A 15,728-nucleotide genomic window follows, 5' to 3' on the forward strand; every position below is an offset into this window, starting at 1 on the left:
CCATCTATTCTGGAAGTCTCTTATTTTTTCCATTTTGATGTAATGAAGTTTGATGGTAAATGCATGAGCTTGGGAGTCAATCCTGGGTTCAAATCAGGATCCAGCTATCTACTGTGCATTTACTTAACTTCTAGCACCTTAGATTCTTCATCTATAAATTGGTGATAATAAGACTGATCTTGTAGATCTGCTAAGAAGATTAAATAAGATAATACATGCAAAGCAGCTATCAAAGTACCTGACATATAGCATGCATTATCAAATATAATTAATATTATAAATTTAAATCAAAACATTGCATAATTATAATCATTTACATTAGGCCTCCAAAATTTTCAAAGATACATACAAGAGAACAATCTTATCCAACTCTGGTTAGGTCTATAAATTAATTCATGGACTTCTTTATATCAACATTATAACTCTTATGTAAAATTAAACAAAATAAACACGAAACTATGTATGTAAACTAAGCCTGTAATAAAAATGTTTTGGTATTAGGAGGGATCATGTGGAGAGAAATACATTCAGTAACTAAAGTTCTCATTGTCTCAGGCGGGTGCTCCAGAAGCAGACCTTGCCCTGAGATGAGGAAGCATGTGCAAGTGATTTATCAACGAAGTGCTCCCAGGATATACCAGTAAGGAATGGGGAAAGAAGGATAGGAAAAGGCAAGAAGTCAAGTGAGGGACCATTTCAGGCCAAGTCCCACCCTTAGCCTGATCCTACGGGGGAGCTGTGGAGTGCAAACTGTGTGCTGGGATTTATCCTTCCTTCAGTCTGGGCTTGGAATCCTTTAGTCTGGCTTTGGACTTCAAAGTGGAGGGTGGGAAGGGTGGGGAATGTAAACTCCAGGCACTTTGGGCTTTGTGACAAGTGGACAAAGGATCACCAGCAGTCCAAAGGCACTCCTCCAGAGAGAGCGGTAGGTAGGCTGTAAAAAAAACCAAAACAGAGAGTACACCTGGGGTCCTAAGCAGGAACTGAGGGCAGCCCTCTCGACCCAGGAGCAGGTAGGAAGCAGAGCACACCCAAGGCCCTAGGCAGGAGCTGAGGGCAGCATCCTTTGCATGGAAGCAAGTAAGGAGTATGCTGGAAAACTGCTTCTGCACTGGTGGCCCACAGCAGCCACCACCACAGTCACAGCTGCTGAAAAAGTGACTCAACACCACAGCAGTAGCCACAGCCACTGTGCAGTTGGCCCACTAGACACTCAAATGCTTTGACACAAGGAGAGTCATCAGGGAGACCAGAGAAAGAAGAGGACATCTCTCTCCTCAAAGACTACCCCAGAGTAGTATAAGAAGCAACTGCTCTACCAGATGACCAGACATCATTGTAGAGATATCAGAAATACAAAAACCCAAGAAAAGATGACACCACCAAAGGAATACAGTAATTCTCAAATACCAGATCCTATAGAGCAGAAAACCCTTCAGATGATGAAAAGGAATTCTAAGCAATAATCTTAAGGAAACTCACTGAGATCTGAGAAGACTCAAGTAGACAGCATAATGAAGTGAGAAAAAAAAAAATCCAGGCTATAAAGGAGGAAATTTACAAAGAGATTGATACCATTAAAAATAATGTAGCAGAATTCATGGAACTGAAAGATTCACTCAACAAAATAAAAAATGCAATCAAGAGCTTAAGAAGCAGGCTAGAACAAGCAGAAGAAAGAATTCCTGATCTTGAAGATAGACTTTTAGAAATAACCCAGGCACACACACAAAAAAGGAAAAAAGAATTGAAAAAAATTAAGAAAACCTAAGAGAGCTTGCAGACAACCTTAAGCTCACAAGCATTCAAATCGTGGGTGTTCCAGAAGGGGAGGAGAAAGGAAAAGGCATAGAAAACCTATTCATTGACATTATAACAGAAAACTTCCCAGGTATAGGGAGAGACATGGACTTTCATATCCAGGAGGCCCAAAGATCCCCAGATTTGTCCCCCCAAAATCCTCTCTAAGAAACATTACAGTCAAACTGGCAAAGCTCAGAGACAAAGAGAGACCCTTCAAGAAACAAGAGAAAAACATCAAGTCACCTATAAGGAGCCCCTATCAGACTAACAGCAGACTTCTCAACAGAAACTCTGTAGACCCCATGAAAATGGGATGATATATTCAAAATACTAAAAGAAAAAAACTGCCAACCACGAATATTGTACCCAGCAAGGCTATTCTTCAGAAATGAGGGAAAAATAGTGTATTTTTCCAAGCAAACAAAAACTGTGAGAGTTCACCACCACATGACCAGCCCTGCAAGAAATCCTCAAGGAACTCCTGCATCTGGAGTCTGAAAAATGATAGTCACTACCAAGAATACGAAAGAAGGAGTAAAACCCACCGGCAGAACAAAAATGCAAACAAGAAAAAGAAACTAAATCTTACCACTGCAAAAAACCATAATGACAATGTAATAATGCTCCTGTTTATTTCTGATTTTGGTAATTTCAGTCTTCTCTCTTTTTTCTTGGTCAACTAGATAAAAGTTTTGCCAATTTTATTATCTTTTTAAAGAATCAACTTTTGGTTTGATGATTTTCTCTATTGTTTTTTAATTCCCTATTTCATATATTTCTGTTGTAATCTTTTTATTTCCTACTTATACTTGCTTTTGGTTTAGTTTGTTCTTTTTCTGTTTTCTTAAGGTAGAAGTTTACATTACTGATTTGAGATTTTTCTTATTTTTAATGTAGGTGTTTACAAGTTTAAATTTTCCTCTAAGCACTGAATGAGCCCCACATCCTACAAATTTTTATATGTTGCCCTTTGATTTTTATCTCAGGGTACTCTCCAATTCCCGTGTGATTTTTCTTTTTATCCATTGTTTATTTAGGAGAGTGCTATTTAATTTCCATACATTTGTGAATTTACTGAATTTTCTTCTGTTATTATGGTCAAAGAACATGTTTTCTATGATCTTAGTCTTTTTAAATGTATTAAGACTGTTTTACGGACAGGAAAAACAAAAAAGCAAAGCACACAGAAGTGGAAGGGAGCAGCTGAGAGCAGAGGAGATGAGCACTCAGCAGCAATAAAAGGCATAAAGGAATATAAGGAAATCTGAGTGGAACAGAACAGTGTCCACTACAGTCACACATCTTACATTGCACCGATAAACTCGACCTCATGAAAGATCCTGTTCACAAACATATGAAATTAGTTATTTAGCAGCCAAGTAAAAAAAATAAACTCATTTAAAGAAAAGACTACAGCTTTCTAGTTTGACAAAAATCCTTTTGTCTATTTTTGTTCTTGTTGCCTGTACTTTTGAGGTCATATCCAAAAAGATCATTGTCCACACTAATGTTATGAAGATTTTTCCCTATATTTTCTTCTAGTAGTTTTATGGTTTCAGGTTTTACATTTAAAGCTTGACTCTGTTTTGAGTTGATTTTTCTTTTTTTTGTATAGTGTGAGATAAGGGTTCAATTTCATTATTTTGCAAATGGATATCCAGTTTTCCCAACACCATTTATTGAAGAGACAATTAACAGATGGAAGAGACAGCCTACAAATTGGGAAAAAGTATTTGCAAACCATACATATGCTAAATATCCAAAATACATGAAGAACTCAAACATCTCAATAGCAAGAGGACAAATAACCCAATTTAAAAATGGGCAAAGGACCTCAGTAGACATTTCTTAAAAGAAGACATACAAATGGCCAATAGGTATATGAAAAAATGTTCAACACCACTAATCAATAGGGAAATGCAAATTAAAACCACAAGATATCACCTGACACTTATTAGAAGGGCTATCACCAAAAAGAGGAAAAATAACTGTTGGAGAGGATGTGGAAAAAAGGGACTCACTGTACACTGTTGGTGGGAATGTACATTAGTATAATCATTATGGAAAACAGTATGGAGATTTGTCAAAAAATTAAGAATATACCCATCATATGATCCAGCAATTCTACTTCTGGGTATACATCCAAAATAATTGAGATCAGTAGGTTGAAGAGATATCTGCACTACCATGTTTATTGCAGCATTATTCATAGTGGTCAAGATATACATGTAGAATTAACCTAAGTGTCCACCAACAAATAAATGGATAAAGAAAATATTGTATATATAATAGGTATATATATCTATATAGGTATATATACCTATATAATAGGTATATATAGGTATATATAAATATGGTATATACAATGAGCTGGCCAGTTAGCTCAGTTGGTTAGAGCATGGCCTTATAACGCCAAGGTCAAGGGTTCAGATCCCCATACTGGTTAGCCGCAAAAAAAAAAAAAGAAAAGAAACGAAAATACACAGTGGAATACTATTCAGCCTTTAAAAAGAAAAAAATTCTGTTATTTGCAATGACCTAGAGGACATTATGTTAAGAGAAATAAGTCAGACACAGAAAAAGAAATACTACATGATCTCACTTACATGTGGAATCTAAAAAAAGTTGAACTCATATGAGTGGAGAGTAGAATAGTGATGCCAGAGGCTGGAGGTAGGGGGGACTGATGAGATGTTGGTCAAAACATTCAAAGTTTTAGTTAAACAGGAGGGATATAATTGGGAGATATGTTGCACAACATGGTGGCTATAGTTAATAATAATGTAATTTATATTTCAAAATTGCTAAGAGTAAATTTTAAATGTTCACACCACAAGAAAAATGCTAGGTATGTGAGGTAATAGATGTGTTAATTAGCTTGGTTTAATCATTCCATAATCTATGCATATATCAAAACATTTCATTGGGCCCCATAAATATATACAATTATTATTTAACTAAAAAGAAAAGAAAAGAAAAGGAAGACTGAAGTTCCTCTGCCCACTCTGACCCCAATTTGCCCCATTCTGTTTCCATTCCAGCTCAAGAATGCAGGCCAAGGTATAGCTAAAACTTCAGGGGTGCCAATGGTGATAATAGACTCCCCACTTCTAATGCACATTGTAGTTTGCAAATTGTTATCAAATGTTATCTGAATGTCAACAACCCTATGAAGTAGGAATAATAAGCATTATATCCCATTCTCCATTTTATAGATGAAAAACAGGGGCTCAGAAGTTAAGCAACATACCCGAGATCATACAGCAAGTGGAAGAATTGGGACCCCAATCCCTGGTTTGCTAATTCTAGTACTTTTTTTTCCTTTTTTTGGATGACTAGCTGCTAGTACGGGGATCAAACCCTAGATCTTAGTGTTATCAGCACCATGCTTTAACCAACTGAGCTAACCGGCCAGCCCTGAGTGCTTTTTCTAATACATTAGCTGTCTGAAGCAAAACACACCATGTAGCTGTATGATGTGCTGCAGTGGAGAGCCTCTGTCGGCCGTCTGACTTCATACTACACTGCAGACCCCAGAACTGTCCTGCCAGTTTCAGATTCTCACTTGAGTTCATATGCAGAAGAGAGGGCAGATCAGATACTCTTTTGTTTCAAGGTCTTCTCTGACAACTCTTGGTCCTCCACCCATTCTTTAATGGCAGGATTTCTGTCTTTATTCATCTCTGCTCTGTGTACCCTCTTCAGGTCATTTTATTTCTTCTCACCCTCTTAACTCTGATCATGTTTTGATGATCCGTGAATCCATACCTCTTTAGGTGAAACTTACTCCCTAGTCCTGAAGACTTGTGTATCCAACTATTTATTGGATGATCTAGAATCTTAGTCTGGGCCTAAAATTTAACGTGGTAAAATTGCATTTGGCCTAAACCTGTTTTCATCCTATATTCCCATTCTCACTGGATGCCACTCTCAGTGACTCTCCTCAGACATCCAAGCTACAAAACCCGGAGGTCATTCTTGACTCCTCGTCCCTAACAACAGATCTGTCCCTAAGTCCCCTGGACTCCATGTTCTCAATATCTCTCTTATATCTCCCTTCTTCCCATCTACAGTGACATTTGCCAGGGCAGTAAAATGCAACCCTGATCATTCTGTTTCTACACTTAAAGTATTAGAATCTTCAGTTTTCTGCATCATCTAATGTCCAGGCACAGTATATTCTCTGAAGTCCTCCATGGTTGATCTTCTGTCTACACCTACAGTTTCATTTACGCTGCTGCCTGTGTTCCATCTCCAGCTATGCAGACAGTCGCAGATATGCCTCTTCTCACACTGCCCCTTCCTCTGATAATGCATTCTTCTCTCTTCTTTACACGACATTTTTATTTAGTGATTTAATTTATGGTAATGCCCTTAATGTATTATAGAATAAATAGCACTTTTACACTCTCCCCCCCACATGTCTGTCTCCTCTTTTCCCTCATCCCACCAGTCAGTAATGTCTTCCAAAGTGGATAATTAGTCTTATTTTATCTTTGCATTCCAAATGTCTAGAACAGTATTGACATTCCATAGGTGTTCAGTAAATCTTTAGTGAATTAGTGAATTGAATACCAACTTAGCCAGTTAGAGTTGCTACATAAACCATCTGATCAATATGTGACAGATATTACACCCACAGTCTTCTCAGCCTCCACATTTCATTCACATAGTTTAGAAATATCATTGTTCTGTTAAGGAACCGTGTCCATGCAGAGCACAGTGCTAAAAATTTTAAGCAAGTTGGGCTCCATCTCCCAGTAAATAGATTCTTTCTCCAAGAGCTTACTCTTGGTTTTCAGACGGCACTTACTGATGAGAAAGCTGAGAGATTTTTGGTAAACATTTGTGCAGAGTAGGACAGTCAACTCCAAGCCACATTTGTAACTCAGCAGACAGGAAACACTAGCACCTGTCAATTTCAAAAGAATGCCATGTTTCCACGTGTTTTTTTCTATTATATACAACATTGGTAATATGACTCTTCAGATACCAAGTTCTTATTATTATAAAATTTATGAAAGTATGATTTCTAAAAAAAAATCCATGCAAGTCAGGGTAACTAGGTAAGCATTAAAGTATTTCTACATGGTTCACATTCTGACTTCTCATTCTCTCACTGGAGAGTTGGGCTCCCAGACCTCCAGGACCCTGTCTTGGCCATCTGTGTCCCCCTGTTCCCTAGCACACGGCTCTCATCCACAATGATCACTGGCTGAGGGGACAGATCAATTCATGAAGTAATTCCTGAGAGCCATAAGAGGAAAGTCAAAAATTACCAGCCATAGCATGTCTTTTCAACTATCTGCCATTGGTTGAGATTGGAAAAGATATCTCTACAATTTCTTTTAGTTAAGTGATTCTAATTTTGCTGAACATTGTAATTTCTTACAATGCACATAAAGACCAAAACTCTAATATGATGAGATGTAGGAGGGAGGAAGAATCAATGTCATTTACACTGACGTCCAGGCAGATTTCCATGTCCATTTACAAGGAAAGGAATGACTTTGTTTCAACTAAGGTCTCATTAGACCTAAACTCTTTTATTTCCTAGATGTTTTATTTTGAAATTTTTCAAACCTACAAAAATGCTGAAACATTATAATGAACACTCACCTAGATATACCAATTTTCAATATTTTGGTGTTTTGCTTTATATCTCTCTCCAATATTTGTGTGTGCGTCTATATGCATATTTGAATTTTTTTGTCAACCATTTGAAAACAAGTTGCAAAATAACTCTCCCTAAATTTCTCATGATGTATCTCCTAAGAGCAAGGCCATCCTCCTTCACAACGACAATACGATTGTCACTCATATTGTCACTCATACTCAGGAAGTGGAATAGCACACAAAATATTTTCAAATATAAGTCCACATTTAAATTTTCCTAATTGTCATCAAAATGTTCTTTATAGCTCGTGTGCGTGTGTGCGTGTGTGCGTGTGTGCGTGTGCGTGTGTGTGTGCGCGCGTGCGTGTGTGTGTGTGTGTGTCTGTGTGTGTGTGGTATCCAGAATCCAATCAAGGAGACAGCTTTTAAAGGTCATGTCTCTCTTTAGTCCCCTTAAACCTAAGACAGTCCCCTATCTTTTATTGTCTTTCATGACATTGATATTATTGAAGAATCTGGCTGATTGTGTTGCAGATATAGAATGTTTCATGATCTGAATTTTTCCAATCTTCCTTCATGATTATATTCAGGTTAAACGTTCTTTGAAAGAATACCACATGGGTGATGGTATATACTTTCCATTAGGTTGCATCAGGAGACACATAATGAGTTTACCCATTTATGACCATGAGCTCGATCTCTTCTTATCCTTGTAGAGAAAACTTCTCCCCCTTTGTATTCAATGCATAATCTGTGGGTAATACCTTGAGACTATGTGAATATCCTGTTCCCCCACAAACTGTTACCTAATGGGCTTAATATGCATTGATAATCCTTGCTGGAATCAATTATTTTATAGCAGGTTGAAGAATGGTAATTTTTAAGAATTCTATCATGATTTTAAATTTATAACCTGGCATTCTTCTGTATAGAAGAGCTTCCCCTATCCCCTCTCTTTTTTTATATCCCTATATACCCACTTTTTTTGTATATTCCCAGCTTTAATACATTATTACCATTCTTTCCGGGGCTGCTTGAATTGCCCTATTTGGCTTGTTGGATCCTCTTCAAGGCGGTCCCTGTGTCCTTTCAGCATATACCCATCATTCTTTGTGCACATTTTTGCTTTTTGATACAACAGCATGTTCCAGGCTTACCTTCTAGTCTTTCCTGCTCCAGACATGGAGTCAGCCATATCTCAACGGAGCACTGATTCCTTTAAAGGGGCAATGGAATTTGGAAACCAAAATCTGTTGGTGTGCTTACTGCTGCAATTTAAATTTCTTGAAAACAGAGAAAGTGTCTGGTTTTGCTCTGTCTTGTATCACCAGTGCCTAAGCATAAGATCTCATACAGTGTAAGTGCACAATAAACGTGGTAAATGTTGACATTCCAAGAAATGGATACCTGCAATAATTACTGTGTTTTTTAAGGGTACTTGAATTTGGAATATCTTTCATCTACAGGATCTCTGATCACAGTTTATTATGTGACCTTGGTAACCATATATTTAGACTTGTAATAGAATCTTAAACCAGCTCTCTCTTTCCTCTTATGAACACAGATTTGTTCATAAGTATGCTCTTACCTTTAGGAGCTTTTTTTGGTGACTAGATATGAATAAACATATCTATACAAAGAGTCATTATATATGCAGCATAAGTCAGGTAAAAGAAATTTGGGATTCATACTAAATATTTTTCCCCAAGTTTACAAATTACACCATTTTGGGGTAGCCCATTTCTTAGCCGTCTGCTGACTCTCAGTGTGTCCAGATACAAGTGCAAGAGTGATATCTGTATTTCCTCACTTTAAAATGAGCTCAGTTCTTATTTGAACTGCTGCCCTGGCTGCTGTGACTATAGACTTCATTTCTACCAAATGTTGAAATCGTTTTAAAATAGGAATTAAGATTTTTTGCTCACCCTACTTATTTTTTCCTTAACTTACATCCAGTTCCAAGGAGGTGAATTAAATGGCTTACTAATTTTTTTTTCTTCTTTCAAAAAGCTACAATTTTCCGAAATGGCAGACTGCCATTTAAAGCAGAGTTGTTAGGCATCTCTCTTGTGGATTTAAACTGTGGCTGCTGGCTAAAAGCTGAAAGGGCCATTTTTCAAGCAGCACTTAGGTTTAGGAGCCAAGAGGGTCCTAAAATCTAAAGTGTCTCTACTTTTACTGAGAGAAAAAAGTTAATTTTTTTTTAACCAGGAGAGAGTAGATGTTTTTACTAGTTTTTCTCTTTCACAGTCATCGTAATTAAGAAAATCATTCATCAAAGAGCTCTGACTAGCATATATTGGCATAGCAATATATTTTTCCAAAAATGTCACCAGTTCACAATCCACCTTTCATTATTCCTATCTTAAGCCCGCCTGGGGATGCTTCTAACATGCATCTTTTATGAGTTTGATTATGAAAGTAACATTTTACATAAATTTTCAATAAATAAATATCATGCATTTTAATTAAATGCTTGTAAAGGCCTTTATTTGTAAGCCAACAAAATGTACATTACTGATGTTATAAAAAGCATTTGGTTTACATAGGAAAGGTACAAAATATTATGCTAAAATTATGTATTTTAAATAATGTTTTTGCTGTAATTTATCACCTATAACAGTGAAGGTGACTTCCTAGGACATCAACACGTTATAAAAGGAGAAAAGAAGCCTCAACTTTCTCTAAAGAAAACATAGATATGACTATGATTTTAGGGCAAATATCCTGAAGCGATGCCACAGGGTTGAAGGATTTAAAGAAATCATTGGACAAGTATGCAATTTATAAATAACAAATTCCATTAAGTCTTCCTTGATAACTTAGCCATTCCTGACCACGTGATTTCAGGCATTGTCTGTGCAGATGGCTCATGTTGAGAAAGCCCTCATTGATATTGTCAAGGAACTTCTCTCTGGGTTCAAGTTTCATCAAACATGACCCCTTCTAATGGCATTTGTCCTGGGACTATTTTTTCTCACCCCACATCTTTCTATATATGCTTAAAAAAATTCTAGCAGTCAGCAGTCAGCAAGAATTAATTGACTACCAACAGGGTGCAGAGCATCGTACCAGGCCGCCCCTGTTACTTTGATGCTCCTTTTTTCATTGCTAACAGTGAGACTGGCCTGTCTTTGCTTTCAACTGCCTGCACTTTGCAAGTGCTGGAGGGTCAAACACTTCCCATGTAAAGAAAATTTACTTTGAGCCTTAATTATAATCAATGGGAGCACTTGACTGAAGGTTGAAATTTTTCATCATGATTTGCTGAAATGAGATAATGCTTATTAATTATACTTAGCCAATTTAGCTCTCCAAAAGTCAGCCAAGCACATGGTATGTTTTCATGATTTTTAAAAAATTATGTAAAGAAGATTGTGGTTGGATTATTTTCTGTGAGGCATGGATATTATAAGAAAAAAACACTCTGGGAATTAAACATGAAACTTCTAATGGTAACTCCAACGGAAATGCTACCATTAATGCCCAAAGATATTTCATCAGTTATTCATTCAGCATTCTTTGTAAGAAAAAAGAATTGTTAATAATTAAAAGGCCCATTCACTGATGGTTAATTACTAATTGCTAATCAATTGATAAGAGATTGGTTAATAAATAATGGGCTACCATGCAGCCATTTAAAAATAACCTTGCATGAACTGACTTGTTTAGGATACATTGTCTAATGAAAAAATGCAATTTATTGAATAATATGTGCCATATGATCTCACTTCTGTTATTATCTATATGTATAATGTAATTATGACATATTTTAAATCTGAAATCTAATCTACAATCAGTACATATACGTAAACCAGATCACATGTACTTTCCATTAATACACATACATACATATACATACATACCCATAATGACTATGTATTATTTTCATAATAAAATGAAAAAAACAATAAAGATTTTTTTTTTTTTTTTTCGTGACCGGCACTCAGCCAGTGAGTGCACCGGTTATTCCTATGTAGGATCCGAACCCGCGGCGGGAGCGTTGCTGCGCTCCCAGCGCAGCACTCTACCGAGTGCGCCACGGGCTCGGCCCAATAAAGATTTTTTTTTAAACACAGAGGATTCTTTAGTGATATGGTAAAATACTGACAATATATTAGCTGAGAGAAAAAAATGTTATAAAATAACACACATGTTTTGATCTCAATGTCATAAAAGAAATGTATCATATGACACATATAGCCACATAAAAAAACTGAAAGTCACCAAAATATGGAAGGTGTCTACTTCTGGAAGGTAGGGTATGTATGGTTGATTGTTTTTCTTCTTTGTTATTTTCTTCATTATCTTGTTCTTTATTTTCCAAAGCTTCTCTAATAAACATCAATTATGTTACAATCAGAAATGTTACATTTTTTAAAGAAAAAACTATGCACAAGGGAGTTTGTTGCAACATTGTAATGGCCAAAAAAGTCTGTGGAAAAATAAAAATAAAAGATAACACAATCTTTCCACGAACTTTTTGATGGTACCCTTGTATATGTATGTATCATATACAATACACACACAATGCATGGCTCAATTGACAGTCAAATATGCTAGGACTGAAGTGCTATATTCTTCTTGCCCTGCAAACCTGACTTTCCCCTTCCTAATCCCAGGGGTGCGACCAGATGAGGTGAGTTTCTCAGTCTGATTCTGGACCGTTTGTCCATGAAAAGTCTCTCTGATTTTTGTTGTTCACATGTCAACTCCTCCGGGAAGCCTTCCTTAACAACTCTCCCAATCCCACCTGCTACATAGGTGCCCCATTCAGTGCCCCCGTAATAAATTTTATCACTGCACTAGGAAGTTTATATCTTATTATAGGTACCAGCTTTTATGTGTGTCTTCCCCAGTTGGCTATATTGTCTTATTCATCTTCGAGATCTGGGGTTTGACTTTGACACTGGATTCTTAAATATGGCACCAAAAGTATGATCAAAAGAAAAAATAAATTGGAATTCATCAAAATTAAAAACTATTCTGTTTGAAATGACATTATCAAGAAAGTGAGAAGACAATTCACAGAATAGAAGAAAATTGCACATCTGATAAGGAACTTGGAACTGGACTATATAAAGAATCTTTACAAATCAAGAATACAAAGGCAAACGACCCCACTTTAAAATAAGCAAGACATTTTTCTAAAGAAGATACACAAATGATCAATAAGCACATAAAATGATGTTTGGCATTACTAGTAATCAGGAAAATGCAAATCAAAACCTCAATGAGATACTAATTCACACCCATTAGAATGGCTATACATAGTTGACCCTCGAACAACTCAGGAGTTAGGAGCACTGACCCCACGTAATCAAAAATCCATATGTAACTTTTGACTGCCCCAAAACTTAACTATTTAATTACAGCACTACTTAAGTACATGGCATGCTTTCCTAGAGTCAGGGCCACATAACACTGCTGGGGGCAGGTGTGGGGGTGGGGGCAGCCGTATGAGTCATTAGTTAAGTAGTTTAAAACTTAACTGTTTCTTTAACTATTTCCAATACATTTATTGGAAATAAAAAATCTTCCAATACATTTATTGAAAATAATCCACTTATAAGTGGACCTGTGCAGTTCAAACCCATGTCATTCAAGGGTTTGCTATGATCAAAAAGTCAGATAATAGCAAGTGCTGGTGAGGATGTGGAGAAATCCGAATGCTTATCCACTGTTAGTGGGAATGTAAAATAGTGCAGCTGCTTTGGAAAATTTTTGTATTTCCTCAAATAGTTAAACAAAGATATGATCCAACAATGCCACTCCTGGGTATATATACAAGAGAAATGAAAACATAAGTCTACACAGATACCTGTATGAAAATGTTTCAGCAGCATTGTTCATATTAAGCAAAAAGTAGAAACAACCCATATGTCCATCAACTGATGAATGGCTAAACAATATGTGGTATAGTCATACAATGAAGTATTACTCAGCCATAAAAAGGAACGAAGTACTGATAACATGCTACAATATAGATCAACCCTGAAAACATGTTAAGTGAAAAAAAACCAGTCACAAAAGACCATATGTTATATGATTTTATTTATATAAAATGTCTAGAATAGACAAATCTATAGAGATAGAAAGTACATTAGTAGTTGCTTAGAGCTTGGGAGAAGGCAGTGGAAGGAATAAGGTGCTGATAGCTAAGGGGTCCAGATTTTCTTTCTGAGATGATCAAAATGTTCTAAAATTAAAGGTGGTAATGGGTGCACACCTCTGTCAGTATACTAAAAACTATAAAATGATATACTTTAAGTGGGTGAATAGTATGAATATTAGTTATATCTCGGTAGAATTGTTTTCAAAAATGGTCTCACACCTCAGACTTTTTCTCAGAACCTCATGAATCCTCAAACTCACAATGCAAGAAATAACCACTGTTGCTCTGCTTGTCCTGTGGCTCGGAATAGGAAGAGTTTGGCTGCTGACCCTGTTTCCCCTACACAAACACACACACATACATACTGTGAGGCCAAAAAGTACCTCCACAGTTGGAAGAGACATGGAGCGTAGTCATAGATGTGGTGTGTCATCAAACAAGGTCCCCCAAGGTTTTCTGGAGAAGGGAGAGCTGGCAGCTACACCACTTTCCCCTGGCTTCCTCTGATCCTGCCAGTCTACCTGCTCTCAGGGCGTGTGCTAGCAGCAGCCAAGCACAAGCAGAAGCTCATGCTCCAGCTTTTCTCCATTCATGGAATAGGAAAGGACCCTTTTTAATAAATAAGCATGATCCTAAATTCTATCATCTAAATGAAGTCCTTTCCATCCTCAGACCCTGTGCCTAGGATCACTTGACAGCACTATATTGTCAACAAGGTATCTTTCTTACTACATACCAACTCGTTTGGCTCCTGAATCAATACAGTTTGTTACAAGTTAGCAAAAAATATTTACCTTAGATCACTGTATCTATAAATAGGTAAAAAAAAAAAAAAAGAAAAAAAAATCGGAAAATAGAGGATTAAAAGAAATGCATATTTTTCATTGTCAGAATCTTTCCTCTAGTCTCTAAAGTCCAGTTTTTGTCATATGCCTATGTGAACAATAAATTACTAGAGGTAAATTCTCAGGTAAGTTTGAAAAAAAGCCCTCTGAGCATAAAAATGAATAGTCTAAAGAGGGATTAATTAATCACCTTCAAGTAGTTGGCAGATTGTTAGGAGAGATGCCAGTTGTGTAGAGGAAAGAACACAGGAAGAACTTTGTACTTCAGTAAGCAGGCACTGAGTATGGGTTGTAGTACCCATTCAAGATCCCAGCAGACCAGAGAGCCATTGAGGATCTCAGCTGTGACACCTGCCTTTATTTCACCTAACAATTGACTAGCTGTTGTAGGTCAAATACCCACCACGTGCCCGACACATGCTAGATACCCAATAAAAGTCTAATTAATTGAATCATCAGCTTCTAGAAGTATTGTGATTAAAAATAAAATATTATGTCAGAGAAAGATAAGACCATATAAACTAAAACTTAGTAACAACTTACGAATTTTCAAGAGATACTTGAAATTGGAAATTATTATACCAAAAAACAAACAAACAACAAAAACACCATAACCAAAATGCTCCTCCTCTTAAATTGTCAATATTGGTTACGAAAGTCACCATTCATTCCATTGCCCAAGACAGAAACCCCAAGGTCATCCTTGGCTCTCTGGCTTTGTCTAATCGGCTGCCATTTCCTCTAGTTCTACTTTAGCAATCTCTATAGCCATCGTTGCTTTTTTAGATCTCACACTCGTTCTTTGTTCTTGCCTGTTTCATTGTAAAACTTCTTTCTAAACCATAGTCTTTTCTCCACTTGAACTCCCATTCCCCACACACATCTCACCTAACTGTGCTACGGTGTTTACAAACCTCCACAGCTCTCCATCCCTACAGTATCCAAACTCCCTGCACAAAAGCCTCTTCAAGGCCTTGTCTCAGTCTGACTTTCTAGACTTATTTTCCACTCACTCACCAGCACCTCCTCCTGGCTTGCTCCTGCAACATTTCTCAATTCCTCCTGCAACAAGCCCTGTGCTGTCTTGCCTCCAGGCCTCTTGCTGCTGCCTAATATGGTATTTCCCTTTCCCGTTCCCTCTTCCCTGCCTGAATCCTGCTTCTGCTGTAGGACCCACCTTACTCCTTGTTCTCATTTCCTCCGTGTACTGCTCTCTCATCCCCCTCCCTCAGGCAGAATTAATTTCCTCCTCATCTGTATTCTCATGGCACCACAAAGCTCCTTACTTAGAACTTTGTGTTGTGGTTATGTCACTTACATGTCAATAAAATTTTTTAAAGAAAGGACTT

This window comes from Cynocephalus volans, chromosome 11 (genome assembly GCF_027409185.1).
Source record: "Cynocephalus volans isolate mCynVol1 chromosome 11, mCynVol1.pri, whole genome shotgun sequence".
In the NCBI taxonomy this organism is placed as follows: domain Eukaryota; kingdom Metazoa; phylum Chordata; class Mammalia; order Dermoptera; family Cynocephalidae; genus Cynocephalus; species Cynocephalus volans.